We start from the raw sequence: 12,528 nt of genomic DNA, 5'->3' as shown, positions 1-12,528 counted from the left end.
TCTGAAAGGAAACCTTTGAGCAGGTCCCTGCTACACGTCTGCGCCTGTGTCTCCGTTGTGCCATGTCCTGGCCGGGTGTAGCACGATTGTCATCTATAAAAGAGAAGAACTTAGGTGAAAGTTTCCATGCCAGAAAATTGGTTATTATCAATAAACCATTAAAATTCAAGATAAGTCAAGTTGAGTCGGACTAGCCCTGATTACACGTGGGAAGCCCCTGGTACCATCTATGAGGGTTTGACCATCAAACCAATCTCATGTATATGTAGTAGTGCACTGGACTTGCCTAACCGTGTCCGTGGTCTTGACGACCTGTCATTTTTTCTGGTTGGTGAGGCCGTCTAGTGCTCGGCTGTTAAAGTCGCTGCACATTCTTCCGCACGTAGAGAACGCTTAGTATTTCCACTAACTGTGATGGTGCCACGTGGACCGGGCATCTTAAGCTTGAGAGAAGCGTAATGCGGTATTGCATTAAAATGAGCGAAAGGCGTTCTTCCGAGTAGTGCTTGATAGCCACTTCAGAATGGAGCGATGTAGAAAGTTAACTTTTCGCTTCGGAAGTTGTCGGGAGAAGAATTTTGCTTATGTGGAGAGTAGTAAATTTTCTATGCTTGTAGATCATGAAAATAATTCTTTATGTGATGGTTATATTGTTGAATTCATTCATGATGCTACTTAAAATTATTATGACGGAGGAATATATGCTTGTAGGAATTGCAATAATATCAAGTTTCCTCTCTATGTGCTTAAAGTTTTGAAGTTATGCTTGTTTTACCTTCCTATGCAAGTTGATTATTGTTCCCATAAGTTGTTTGCTCACAAAATCCCTATGCATAGGAAGTATGTTAGACTTAAATGTGCTATTCATATTCTTCATGATGCTCTCTTTATGTTTCAAATCTTATCCTTTATGTGAGCATCATTGAAATCATCATGCCTAGCTAGGGGCGTTAAACGATAGCGCTTGTTGGGAGGCAACCAAATTTTATTTTAGCTCCTTGATTTTTGTTCCTGTTTAATAATAAATAATCCATCTAGCCTCTGTTTAGATGTGGTTTTATGCTTTTAATTAGTATTTGTGCCAAGTAGAATCTTTGGGAAGACTTTGGGAAAGTCTTGTTGATCATGCTGTCAAAAACAGAAACTTTAGCGCTCACGAGAATTTCTTCCATTTTTATTTGGATAGTGATATTTAGTTAATTTTTTTCATATTATTAATAGATAAATTCCTCAGGTCCAGCAATTTATTTGAGAATTTTATGAGTTCCAGAAGTATACGTTTGATCCAGATTACTACAGACTGTTCTGTTTTTGACAGATTCTGTTTTTCGTGTATTGTTTACATATTTTGATGAATCTATGGCTAGTAAAATAGTTTATAAACCATAGAGAAGTTGGAATACAGTAGTTTTAACACCAATATAAATAAAGAATGAGTTCATTACAGTACCTTGAAGTGGTGATTTATTTTCTTATACTAACGGAGCTTACGAGTTTTCTGTTAAGTTTTGTGTTGTGAAGTTTTCAAGTTTTGGGTAAGGATTTGATGGACTATGGAATAAGGAGTGGCAAGAGCCTAAGCTTGGGGATGCCCAAGGCACCCCAAGGTAATATTCAAGGACAACCAAGAGCCTAATCTTGGGGATGCCCCGGAAGGCATCCCCTCTTTCGTCTTCGTTCATCTGTAACTTTACTTGGAGCTATATTTTTATTCGCCACACGATATGTGTTTTTCTTGTTGCGTCAATTTATTTTGTTAGGATTTTCTTGCTGTTATTTATAACATTGTATTGCATCTTTTATTTCAATAAAAGTGTCATTTATAGCCTTTACTATGCCTATGCTACAAGTATACATGTTGCTGTTTGAAAACAGAAAGTTTACCGTTGTTGCAATAATTCCCTAGAAAATTCAGAATGTGATAAAATGTTGAAACATTTTGCATATTAAGCTCTGATAAATTTAATACAGTGGGAATTTTCTTTCATAATTTTTGGATCTAGGGAAGTCTGGATGTTGCTGCATTCTTTACAGATTATCTTGTTTAGGCAGATTCCTGTTATGTTTGCATTGTTTGCATATGTTTGCTTGTTTAATGATTCTATTTGAGGATAGGACTATTAAATATGCAGAGGCATTTAGTATGCAATATTGAATAATAATTTTAGTGATTTTCTGTAGTAGAGTATGATAAGGTTTTGGCAATGGTTTATACTAACTTATCTCACGAGTCCTTGTTGAGTTTTGTGTGGATGAAGCTTTTGAGATTTAAGGAGACCGTGATATGAGAGGAATTAAGGAGACACAAAAGCTCAAGATTGGGGATGCCCAAGGCACCCCAAGATAATATTTCAAGAAGTATCAAGCGTCTAAGCTTGGGGATGCCCCGGTTGGCATCCCACCTTTCTTCTTCAACAACTATCGGTTAGTTTCGGTTGATCCTAAGTTTTTGCTTATTCACATGATGTTTGCCATTCTTAGAATTTCATTTTATTTTGCTTTGCTTGCTTTTCAAATAAAGTATCAAGATCTGAAATTCTAAAATGTTAGAGGGTCTTCACATAGTTGCATAATTATTCGACTACTCATTGATCTTCACTTATATCTTTCGGAGTAGTTTAGCATTTGCTCTAGTGCTTCACTTATACCTTTTAGAGCATGGTGGTAGTTTTATTTTGAAGAAATAGATGAAATATCATGCTTCACTTAGATTATTTTGAGAGTCTTAAATAGCATGGTAATTTGTTTAAAATCCTAATATGCTAGGTATTCAAGAATAATAAAATTCTCTTATGAGTGTGTTGAATACTAAGAGAAGTTTGATACTTGATGATTGTTTTGAGATATGAGGACGGTAATATTAGAGTCATGCTAGTTGAGTAGTTGTGAATTTGAGAAATGCTTGTGTTGAAGTTTGTGATTCCCATAGCATACACGTATGGCGAACCGTTATGTGATGAAGTCGGAGCATGATTTATTTATTGATTGCCTTCCTTATGAGTGGCGGTCGGGGACGAGCCATGGTCTTTTCCTACCAATCTATCCCCCTAGGAGCATGTGCATAATACTTTGTTTTGATAAATAATAGATGTTTGCAATAAGTATGTGAGTTCTTTACGACTAATGTTGAGTCCATGGATTATACGCACTCTCACCCTTCCACCATTGCTAGCCTCTCTAGTACCGCGCAACTTTCGCCGGTACCATAAACCCACCATATACCTTCCTCAAAACAGCCACCATACCTACCTATTATGGCATTTCCATAGCCATTCCGAGATATATTTCCATGCAACATTCCACCGTTCCGTTTATTATGACACCCTTCATCATTGTCATATTGCTTGCATGATCATGTAGCTGACATCGTATTTGTGGCAAAGCCACCGTTCATAATTCTTTCATACATGTCACTCATGCATCATTGCACATCCCGGTACACCGCCGGAGGCATTCATATAGAGTCATATCTTGTTCTAAGTATCAAGTTGTAATTCTTGAGTTGTAAGAAAATAAAAGTGTGATGATCATCATTATTAGAGCATTGTCCCAGTGAGGAAAGGATGATGGAGACTATGATTCCCCCATAAGTCGGGATGAGACTCCGAACGAAAATAAATAAATAAAATAAGCCAAAGAAGCCCAAATAAAAAAAAGAAAAGAGGCCATAAAAAAAGATAAGGCCCAAAAAAATGAGAGAAAAAGAGAGAAGGGGCAATGCTACTATCCTTTTACCACACTTGTGCTTCAAAGTAGCACCATGATCTTCATGATAGAGAGTCTCCTATGTTGTCACTTTCATATCCTAGTGGGAATCTTTCATTATAGAACTTGGCTTGTATATTCCAATGATGGGCTTCCTCAAAATGCCCTAGGTCTTCGTGAGCAAGCGAGTTGGATGCACACCCACTAGTTTCTTTTGTTGAGCTTTCATACATTTATAGCTCTAGTGCATCCGTTGCATGGCAATCCCTACTCACTCACATTGATATCTATTGATGGGCATCTCCATAGCCCGTTGATACGCCTAGTCGATGTGAGACTATCTTCTCCCTTTTTGTCTTCTCCACAACCACCATTCTATTCCACCTATAGTGCTATGTCCATGGCTCACGCTCATGTATTGCGTGAAGATTGAAAAAGTTTGAGAACATTAAAAGTATGAAAAAATTGCTTGGCTTGTCATCGGGGTTGTGCATGATTTAAATATTTTGTGTGGTGAAGATGGAGCATAGCCAGACTATATGATTTTGTAGGGATAGCTTTCTTTGGCCATGTTATTTTGAGAAGACATAATTGCTTAGTTAGTATGCTTGAAGTATTATTATTTCTATGTCAATATGAACTTTTGTCTTGAATCTTATGGATCTGAATATTCATATCACAAGTAAGAAGAATTACATTGAAATTATGCCAACTAGCATTCCACATCAAAAATTATCTTTTTATCATTTACCTACTCAAGGACGAGCAGGAATTAAGCTTGGGGATGTTGATACGTCTCCAACGTATCTATAATTTTTGATTGCTCCATGCTATATTATCTACTATTTTGGGCAATATTGGGCTTTATTTTCCACTTTTATATTATTTTTGGGACTAACCTATTAACCGGAGGCCCAGCCCAGATTTGCTGTTTTATGCCTATTTCAGTGTTTCGAGGAAAAGGAATATCAAACGGAGTCAAAACGGAACAAAATCAACTGGAGAAGTTATTTTTGGAAGGAAATCTACCGGATAGACTTGGACCCTATGTCAGAAGATGAAGGAGGTGCTCAGGAGGGTAGGGGGCGCGCCCCCTGCCTCGTGGCCCCCCCTTCGGTCCACCGACGTACCCCTTGTACCCATATATACCTACGTATCGTAAAACTTCCAGAACGGAGATTGGATCGGGAGTTCTGCCGCCAGAAGCCTCCGTAGCCACTGAAAGCCAATCTAGACCCGTTCCGGCACCTTGCCGGAGGGGGCAATCCCTCTCCGGTGGCCATCTTCATCATCCCAGTGCTCTCCATGACGAGGAGGGAGTAGTTCTCCCTCGGGGCTGAGGGTATGTACCAGTAGCTATGTGTTTGATCTCTCTCTCTCTCTCTTGTGTTCTTGATTTGGCACGATCTTGATGTATCGTGAGCTTTGCTATTATAGTTGGATATTATGTTTCTCCTCCCCCTTTACTCTCTTGTAATGAATTGAGTTTCCCCTTTGAAGTAATCTTATCGGATTGAGTCTTTAAATATTTGAGAACACTTGATGTATGTCTTGTCGTGGATATCTGTGGTGACAATGGGATATCACGTGATTCACTTGATGTATGTTTTGGTGATCAACTTGCGGGTTCCGCCCATGAACCTATGCATAGGGGTTGGCACACGTTTTCGTCGTGATTCTCCGGTAGAAACTTTGGGGCACTCTTTGAGGTCCTTTGTGTTGGTTGAATAGATGAATCTGAGATTGTGTGATGCATATCGTATAATCATACCCATGGATACTTGAGGTGACATTGGAGTATCTAGGTGACATTAGGGTTTTGGTTGATTTGTGTCTTAAGGTGTTATTCTAGTACGAACTCTAGGGCTGTTTGTGACACTTATAGGAATAGCCCAACGGATTGATTGGAAAGAATAACTTTGAGGTGGTTTCGTACCCTACCATAATCTCTTCGTTCGTTCTCCGCTATTAGTGACTTTGGAGTGACTCTTTGTTGCATGTTGAGGAAAAGTTATGTGATCCAATTATGTTATTATTGTTGAGGGAACTTGCACTAGCGAAAGTATGAACCCTAGGCCTTGTTTACTATCATTGCAATACCGTTTACGCTCACTTTTACCATTAGTTACCTTGCTGTTTTTATAATTTCAGATTACAAATACTATTATCTACTATCCATATACCACTTGTATCACCATCTCTTCGCCGAACTAGTGCACCTATACAATTTACCATTGTATTGGGTGTGTTGGGGACACAAGAGACTCTTTGTTATTTGGTTGCAGGGTTGCTTGAGAGAGACCATCTTCATCCTACGCCTCCTACGGATTGATAAACCTTAGGTCATCCACTTGAGAGAAATTTTCTACTGTCCTACAAACCTCTGCACTTGGAGGCCCAACAACGTCTACAAGAAGAAGGTTGCGTAGTAGACATCAGTAACTCACTCAGATATGCAAAGACCAATAGTCAGCATGGCGGTTTTGTAGTGGGCAGGCATTATGGCATTGATGCTCCACCGTGTAATATAAGGGGTGAGGGGGTGGCACACTATATAAGCCACCCCCCACCACTAGACTAGGGGGGCTTTTTTCTTCCATCTCTCTCTCTTTTTCACCATTAGTCTCAGGACTACGGGGATCCGTTCTCCTCTCATTGTAATCTCCAGATACATAGTAAGATAAAACAAAGCCTCTTCGGAGCACGAGACGTAGGGTTGTTATCTCCACCGTGAGAGGCCCGAACTCGCTAAAACCACCGTGTCACCCATATGCATCTTGATAGATCATGCTCCTTTATCCTACCCCTCTCTTATTGTCGGAATCGTTACCACGACAGTTGGCGCCCACCTTGGGGCATGGCGTCTATTGAGCCATGATGTGGATGGTTATTTCTTCAATCATGTTGCCCTTCTGCACCGTTCACTCGTCATCTTCGATCTCGTCTGCGAACACCGTCACCGCTCTCTCGCGCATGGCCAACGCACATGCGGACGAGTGGGCGAGGAGATCAGACCCGTCCGACCATTGGAGCGGTGAAGTGCTACGTCGTGCTCGACCAGCCCTGGGCCGCACTTGCCGGCCCATCGCTGTGCTCGCCCGCCTTGTGGTGCGCTCTGTGGCCCTGCGCCACAGGTGCCACTAAGCGGCGCGCTCGCCGGCCCTTGCCTACATCACCGGTAGCACATGCTACCCTGCCACATGTGTCTCCTTCGTCTGCGTCATCTGCATTGGAGAGTACGTACCCCACAATCCATATTGCATAACGTGAGCTTCATAATTCTTCGTGTAGTGTGTTGGTCGTTTCGTTGAGGTGATCGCCTCATTAAGCGACCAATTAGGTATGGATTTCCTCCAACGCCGGTTACTCCATGGAGTGAGTGCCTAATTACGGCGGCCAATTAATGGTCATCACACGGTGCTCCACCTCCTCTTTTCTTCCGCACAGGGCGCGCTCTCTCTTTCTGCATACACAGTCTCTTTGTGTGCCCCGTTATGGGTAATTACCTCTAGATGCGTCCGTACCAGAAAGTTATGTCGCGCATGCACGTATCTTTGCATGCTCCACCCGGGTTGACCCAGGCACGCTTCCATGCACTCCCGTTTGGTATTGCTGGTGCATGCATGCACTCAATTGGCAAACTCACTTGACCCAAGTGCAATTCATGGGCGAGTTACCATTTCGTCAAGTTAATCACCTCATTAAGCGGCCAATTAGGTGAGTATTTTTAAGCACCAATTACCCATTTACTGCAGCCAAAACTTCCACGGTTCCTGCGCCGGTTAATTGTGCATGCATGCATAACCATCCCTGGTCTTTAATCCTTGCAAAATAGCAATCCGTGCAGGGACACTTTAGTCCAGCAAAACAATATTCGTGGATATACTTGCTACTAACGTGCAGGGTCACTCGCCCGTCGTGGACCCCGGACAGCAGTTCACTTGAATGAATGTTTCGTTTCGAGCGACTAACACGACGACGTGCAGATAAGTTTTTTATATTCGTATATAACTAGAGATTCATGTTTATTCGGATAAAGCTCCCACTCGAACTACTGATCTGCAGGCTAACTCTTTACATCCAGACAACAAACGTGTAGTGACTCGGCCACCCGCGTGTTGTCATCAGTCGGATGTCACCTAGTCGGACGCGTCTACACTAATCTTTCATCCCACGCATAGCCACTCGGCTGTCCCGCGCATCGTCACTTCGCGGGACGCATCTACTTCACACGCATGCCCCGCATATCGTTACTTCACGGGACACGTCTACTTCACTCGGTTGCCCTGCGCGTCGTCGCTCAGTTGGGCGCGTCTTCATCAACCTATCCATTTGGCCACCCCGCGCGTCGCCGCTAAATTGGGCATGTCTTCGTCAACTTGCCCGTTTGACCGCCCCGCGCGTCGCCGCTGAGATGGACACATCTTCATCAACTTGCCAGACTCTGACGCTCCGCAAATCGTCACTCCACGGGACGCGACCACTCGACCACGCGACCACTCGACTCCGGCGCTCCACGCATCGTCAATCCATGGGACCGCGCATCGTCACTCTGCGGGTCGCGACCACTCGACTCCGGCGTTCCGCGCATCGTCACTCCGCGGGACGCTACCATTCGACACATCTTCATCAACTTGCCATCGGTTGGTCACCTCATAACCATCCGGCCGCCCCGCGCGTCGCCATCGGTTGGTCACCTCATAACCATTCGGCCGCTCCGCTCATCACCACTCGGCCGCACCGTGCGTCGCCACTCGGTTGGTCACCTCATAACCATCTGGCCGCTCCGTGCGTCGCCACTCGGTTGGTCACCTCATAACCATTCGGCCGCCCCGCGCGTCGCCATCGGTTGGTCACCTCATAACCATTCGGCCGCTCCGCGCGTCACCATCGGTTGGTCACCTCATCACCACTTGGCCGCCCCACGCGTCGCCATCGGTTGGTCACCTCATAACCATTCGGCCGCTCCGTGCGTCTCCACTCGGTTGGTCACCTCATGACCATCCGGCCGCCCCGCGCGTCTCCATCGGTTGGTCACCTCATAACCATTCGGCCGCTCCGTGCGTCGCCACTCAGTTGGTTACCTCATCACCACTCGGCCGCCCCATGCGTTGCCACTCGGTTGGTCACCTCATAACCATCCGGCTGCTCCGTGCATCGCCACTCGGTTGGTCACCTCATCACCACTCGGCCGCCCCGTGTGTCGCCATCGGTTGGTCACCTCATCACCACTCGGCCACCCCGCGCGTCGCCACTCGGTTGGTCACCTCATCACCACTCGGCCGCCACGCGCGTCGCCATCGGTTGGTCACCTCATCACCACTCGGCCGCCCCGCACGTCGCCATCGGTTGGTCACCTCATCACCACTCGGCCGCCCCGCGCGTCGCCATCGGTTGGTCACCTCATCACCACTCGGCCGCCCCGCGCGTCGCCATCAGTTGGTCACCTCATCACCACTCGGCCATCCCGCGCGTTGCCACCGGTTAGTCACCTCATCACCACTCGGTCGCCCCGCGCGCCGCCATCGGTTGGTCACCTCATCACCACTCGTCCGCCCCGCGCGTCGCCATCGGTTGGTCACCTCATCACCACTCGGCCGTCCCGCGTGTCGCCATCGGTTCGTCACCTCATCACCTCTCGGCCTCCCCGCGCATCGCCATCAGGTGAACACATCTTCACAGTCGGCCACTCGCGCACCTTCAGACCGCTAAGTCATTCTACATGCACTACATTCTGTTATTTCCGCATTCCCGAGTATCCTGTAATTCACACATCACGTTCACTTGGAGGCCACGCCACCGAGTATACCTCTACGCTCGGCTGCTTATTTCCACATACTGGCTTAGCATTGGTTATGTGACTCCCGAGTCCAACATCTATTTTTTCGCATACGTCATTCACGAATATCATGTGTTCTTCATTTCGAGTTTGCATCGGTCCTCGGGGGCTGCAACTCAGTCGGAATAGTACACTTCCGTTTTACTTGAGCCAGCACTCCAACGAATTCAGTCGGATCCGTCACTTCGACAAGTTCGAATCCTTCGCTCTTTCAGACTCTTGTTGGTTAACCATCAAGCCCCTTGCACTCCCAGTGGGTGTCTATGGGTGTTATTCACACAAATCATTTTAGCACACATCAAATTTCCTCGAGAAATTATTTCGTTGGCTTGTGCCTTTTTTTACACAAGTTACACGATCACTCGACGGCCCTATGCGCCAACTTCATCGCTGCTCGGACTCGGTCACCGTACCGGTCCTAGAGCACCACAACACCAACCTTGTCGCTCTATTGACTTCAAACACATCCGTCCAACCCCTCTGTGGAATCCTCTGCATCGTATCAATGATATAGACCTCGTCGTCAGGCATGAGACAGATAAGTCCTTTTATAATTAAACTTCACACTTCACCCCTTTGCGAGTTTGCCTCTTTCGAGCATCACTTGGAAGCTTCTCCTCATCTTTACCCGAGTCCGGCTCGATGAATTACAAATCATCCATTCAAAACTATATTTCTCGTATTCCAACATGTCCGTTGTCGAAGCCTGTAGTACACACGGGGGCTACGCGGCACTCGGGGGCTGCATCTCATTTGGAATGACACTCTCCTGAGTGGTCGAGTACTTCATCACCAGTTAGATCCTTCACTTCAACAAGTGCATTCGATCCGCCACTTTGACAAGTTTTATAATCACCCAGACGCTCTGCGCGCCATCTTCATTCCTACTCAGACTCAGTTGTCACGCCGGTCTTGTCGTGTCGCAACCACACTACATCGACCTCTTCGCTACATTAGATTCGAAAGCATCTGGCTAACTCCTTCGAAGACCGTTTCAGCCACTTGGCTGGACACGCAATCTTTCACTCGGCTGCCCCGTGCGTCGTCACTCGGCCACCTTGCGCATCCTCACCCGTCCGTCCCCGTGCATCACCACTTGGCTGGACACGTAGTCCTTCACTCGGCCACCTCGCGCATCCTCACTCGGCCGTCTCGCATGTCTCCACTCGGTTGTGCACGTCTTCACCACTCGGCCGCTCCGCGCGTCGCCTCTCGGTTGTGCACATCTTCACAACTCAGCCGCCCCACGCATTGCCACTCAGTTGTGCACATCTTCATCATTCGACCACCTCGCACATCATGACTCGGCCATCCCGCGTGTCGCCACTCGGTTGGGCACGTCTTCACCACTCGGTCGCTCCACGCGTCATCACTCGGTTGTACATATCATCGCCCCTCGGGCACCTCGCGCGTCACCATCAGTTGGACATGTCTTTACCTCTACACCCTTAGCACGGGAATGACTAAGTTACTCATATGATCAAACCTTATATCACACTCTGTAGCAACCTTACCTCTTTCGAGCATCACTCGGGGGCTACGCATATCCATTGGCCATGTTGCCCTCAGGGGTTACGCCCATTCGATCAACCCATTGATCACATCAGGAATATCTTTCTAACCATACATGCTCGTTCCGCCAAAAATCTATAAGGGTAGTACTGTCCACTCGGACGATCGCCCAAATCATTTCTTGAAGTCATCTTCAGGACTGCAAAAGGGTGAAAATGACACTCCTCTACGAATACACTTGGCCCTTATCCTAGGCTCCAAGGCGTTAGTTTCACAAACTTGGACTCAGAGATGGCATGTGCTGGTGTTCCCCTGGGATAATGAGTGGCATCTCTACGGAGAGTCAGCCCACACACTAGCCTCGCCATTTGGGTTTCATGGCACGTCCATGTCAGACCACTAGTCTATCTCCTCCGGGAGACATACGAGTGCCACCAAGTTTTTCGTCGCAGTCAACATACTCTGATTAGTCGGGAAGCACGTCCACTCGGAAAAATGCACCTTTCATGCAAAGGGCTGAAAACAAAACTCCTCTTCGGATACAATGTACTCTTACAAATACCCCCTTCATGCAAAACATGACGGTTCATATAAGAAGTAGTACTGGAACGGTTACTCCCTGGAGTGTCCAGCATTTTTCTACAGTCGGTAGTTTCAAGGCCGAATTCATTGCTCGTGCCGAGAGCACAAAGGCTCACCTGCTTGACCAAGTTCCAGGTTGAATTTATTTATAGTGCCAAGTGCACGAAGATCAGTTCGACTGACTCAGCTCCAGGCTGAGCTTATTTACCATGCCAAGCGCTTGAAGATCCATCCAATTGACTCAATTTCAGACAAAGATATTTACCATGCCGACTACATGGAGGTTTACCAGGAGACTTAAACCCTCTGCCAGACTCATCTAGTCTGACAGAGGCTCGGGGACTACACCCAGTGGGTGCACTCAGCATGCCCCCACTGAAAGAGAACTCAGAAAGAAACATTTTGCTCGATGCAAAACCAGCTCCAGAATTACCCGACCTCCGAGTCAAAGAAGAACAAGTTCGATCAGTACTAGCTAAGAAGATTTTTAGTTCTCAGACCCCCGCCGACTGCCCGCAGTCGACGGCAGTCTCGGGGACTACACCCAGTGGGTGCACTCAGCGTGCCCCCACTGGAATGGTATCCACTTGGAACGGTCCGCCCGGTCTGAGTGACGGACAAACAACAAAAAAAGACACATTCCAGGCGTAAAGAAATTCCGAGTAATCAGTTACTCGATGTAGGACCAGCTCCAAATCACTCCAAAAAAATTACTATAAGGTGAGTTTAACGCTCCTCTGCGGACCCATTTGAGCTCATTTCACTCGGACACCATGCAGTCTTGAATCCGTCAAGGCACAACATGGAGATAAGATCACCGGGTGACCAGAGGGAGTTCATAAGTGCCTCCATAGCACTCGACTCATCTGGGAATTCACCTCGACTCGACC

Source organism: Triticum urartu, chromosome 7 (genome assembly GCF_003073215.2).
Source record: "Triticum urartu cultivar G1812 chromosome 7, Tu2.1, whole genome shotgun sequence".
In the NCBI taxonomy this organism is placed as follows: domain Eukaryota; kingdom Viridiplantae; phylum Streptophyta; class Magnoliopsida; order Poales; family Poaceae; genus Triticum; species Triticum urartu.
This window is presented reverse-complemented; position numbering follows the sequence as displayed.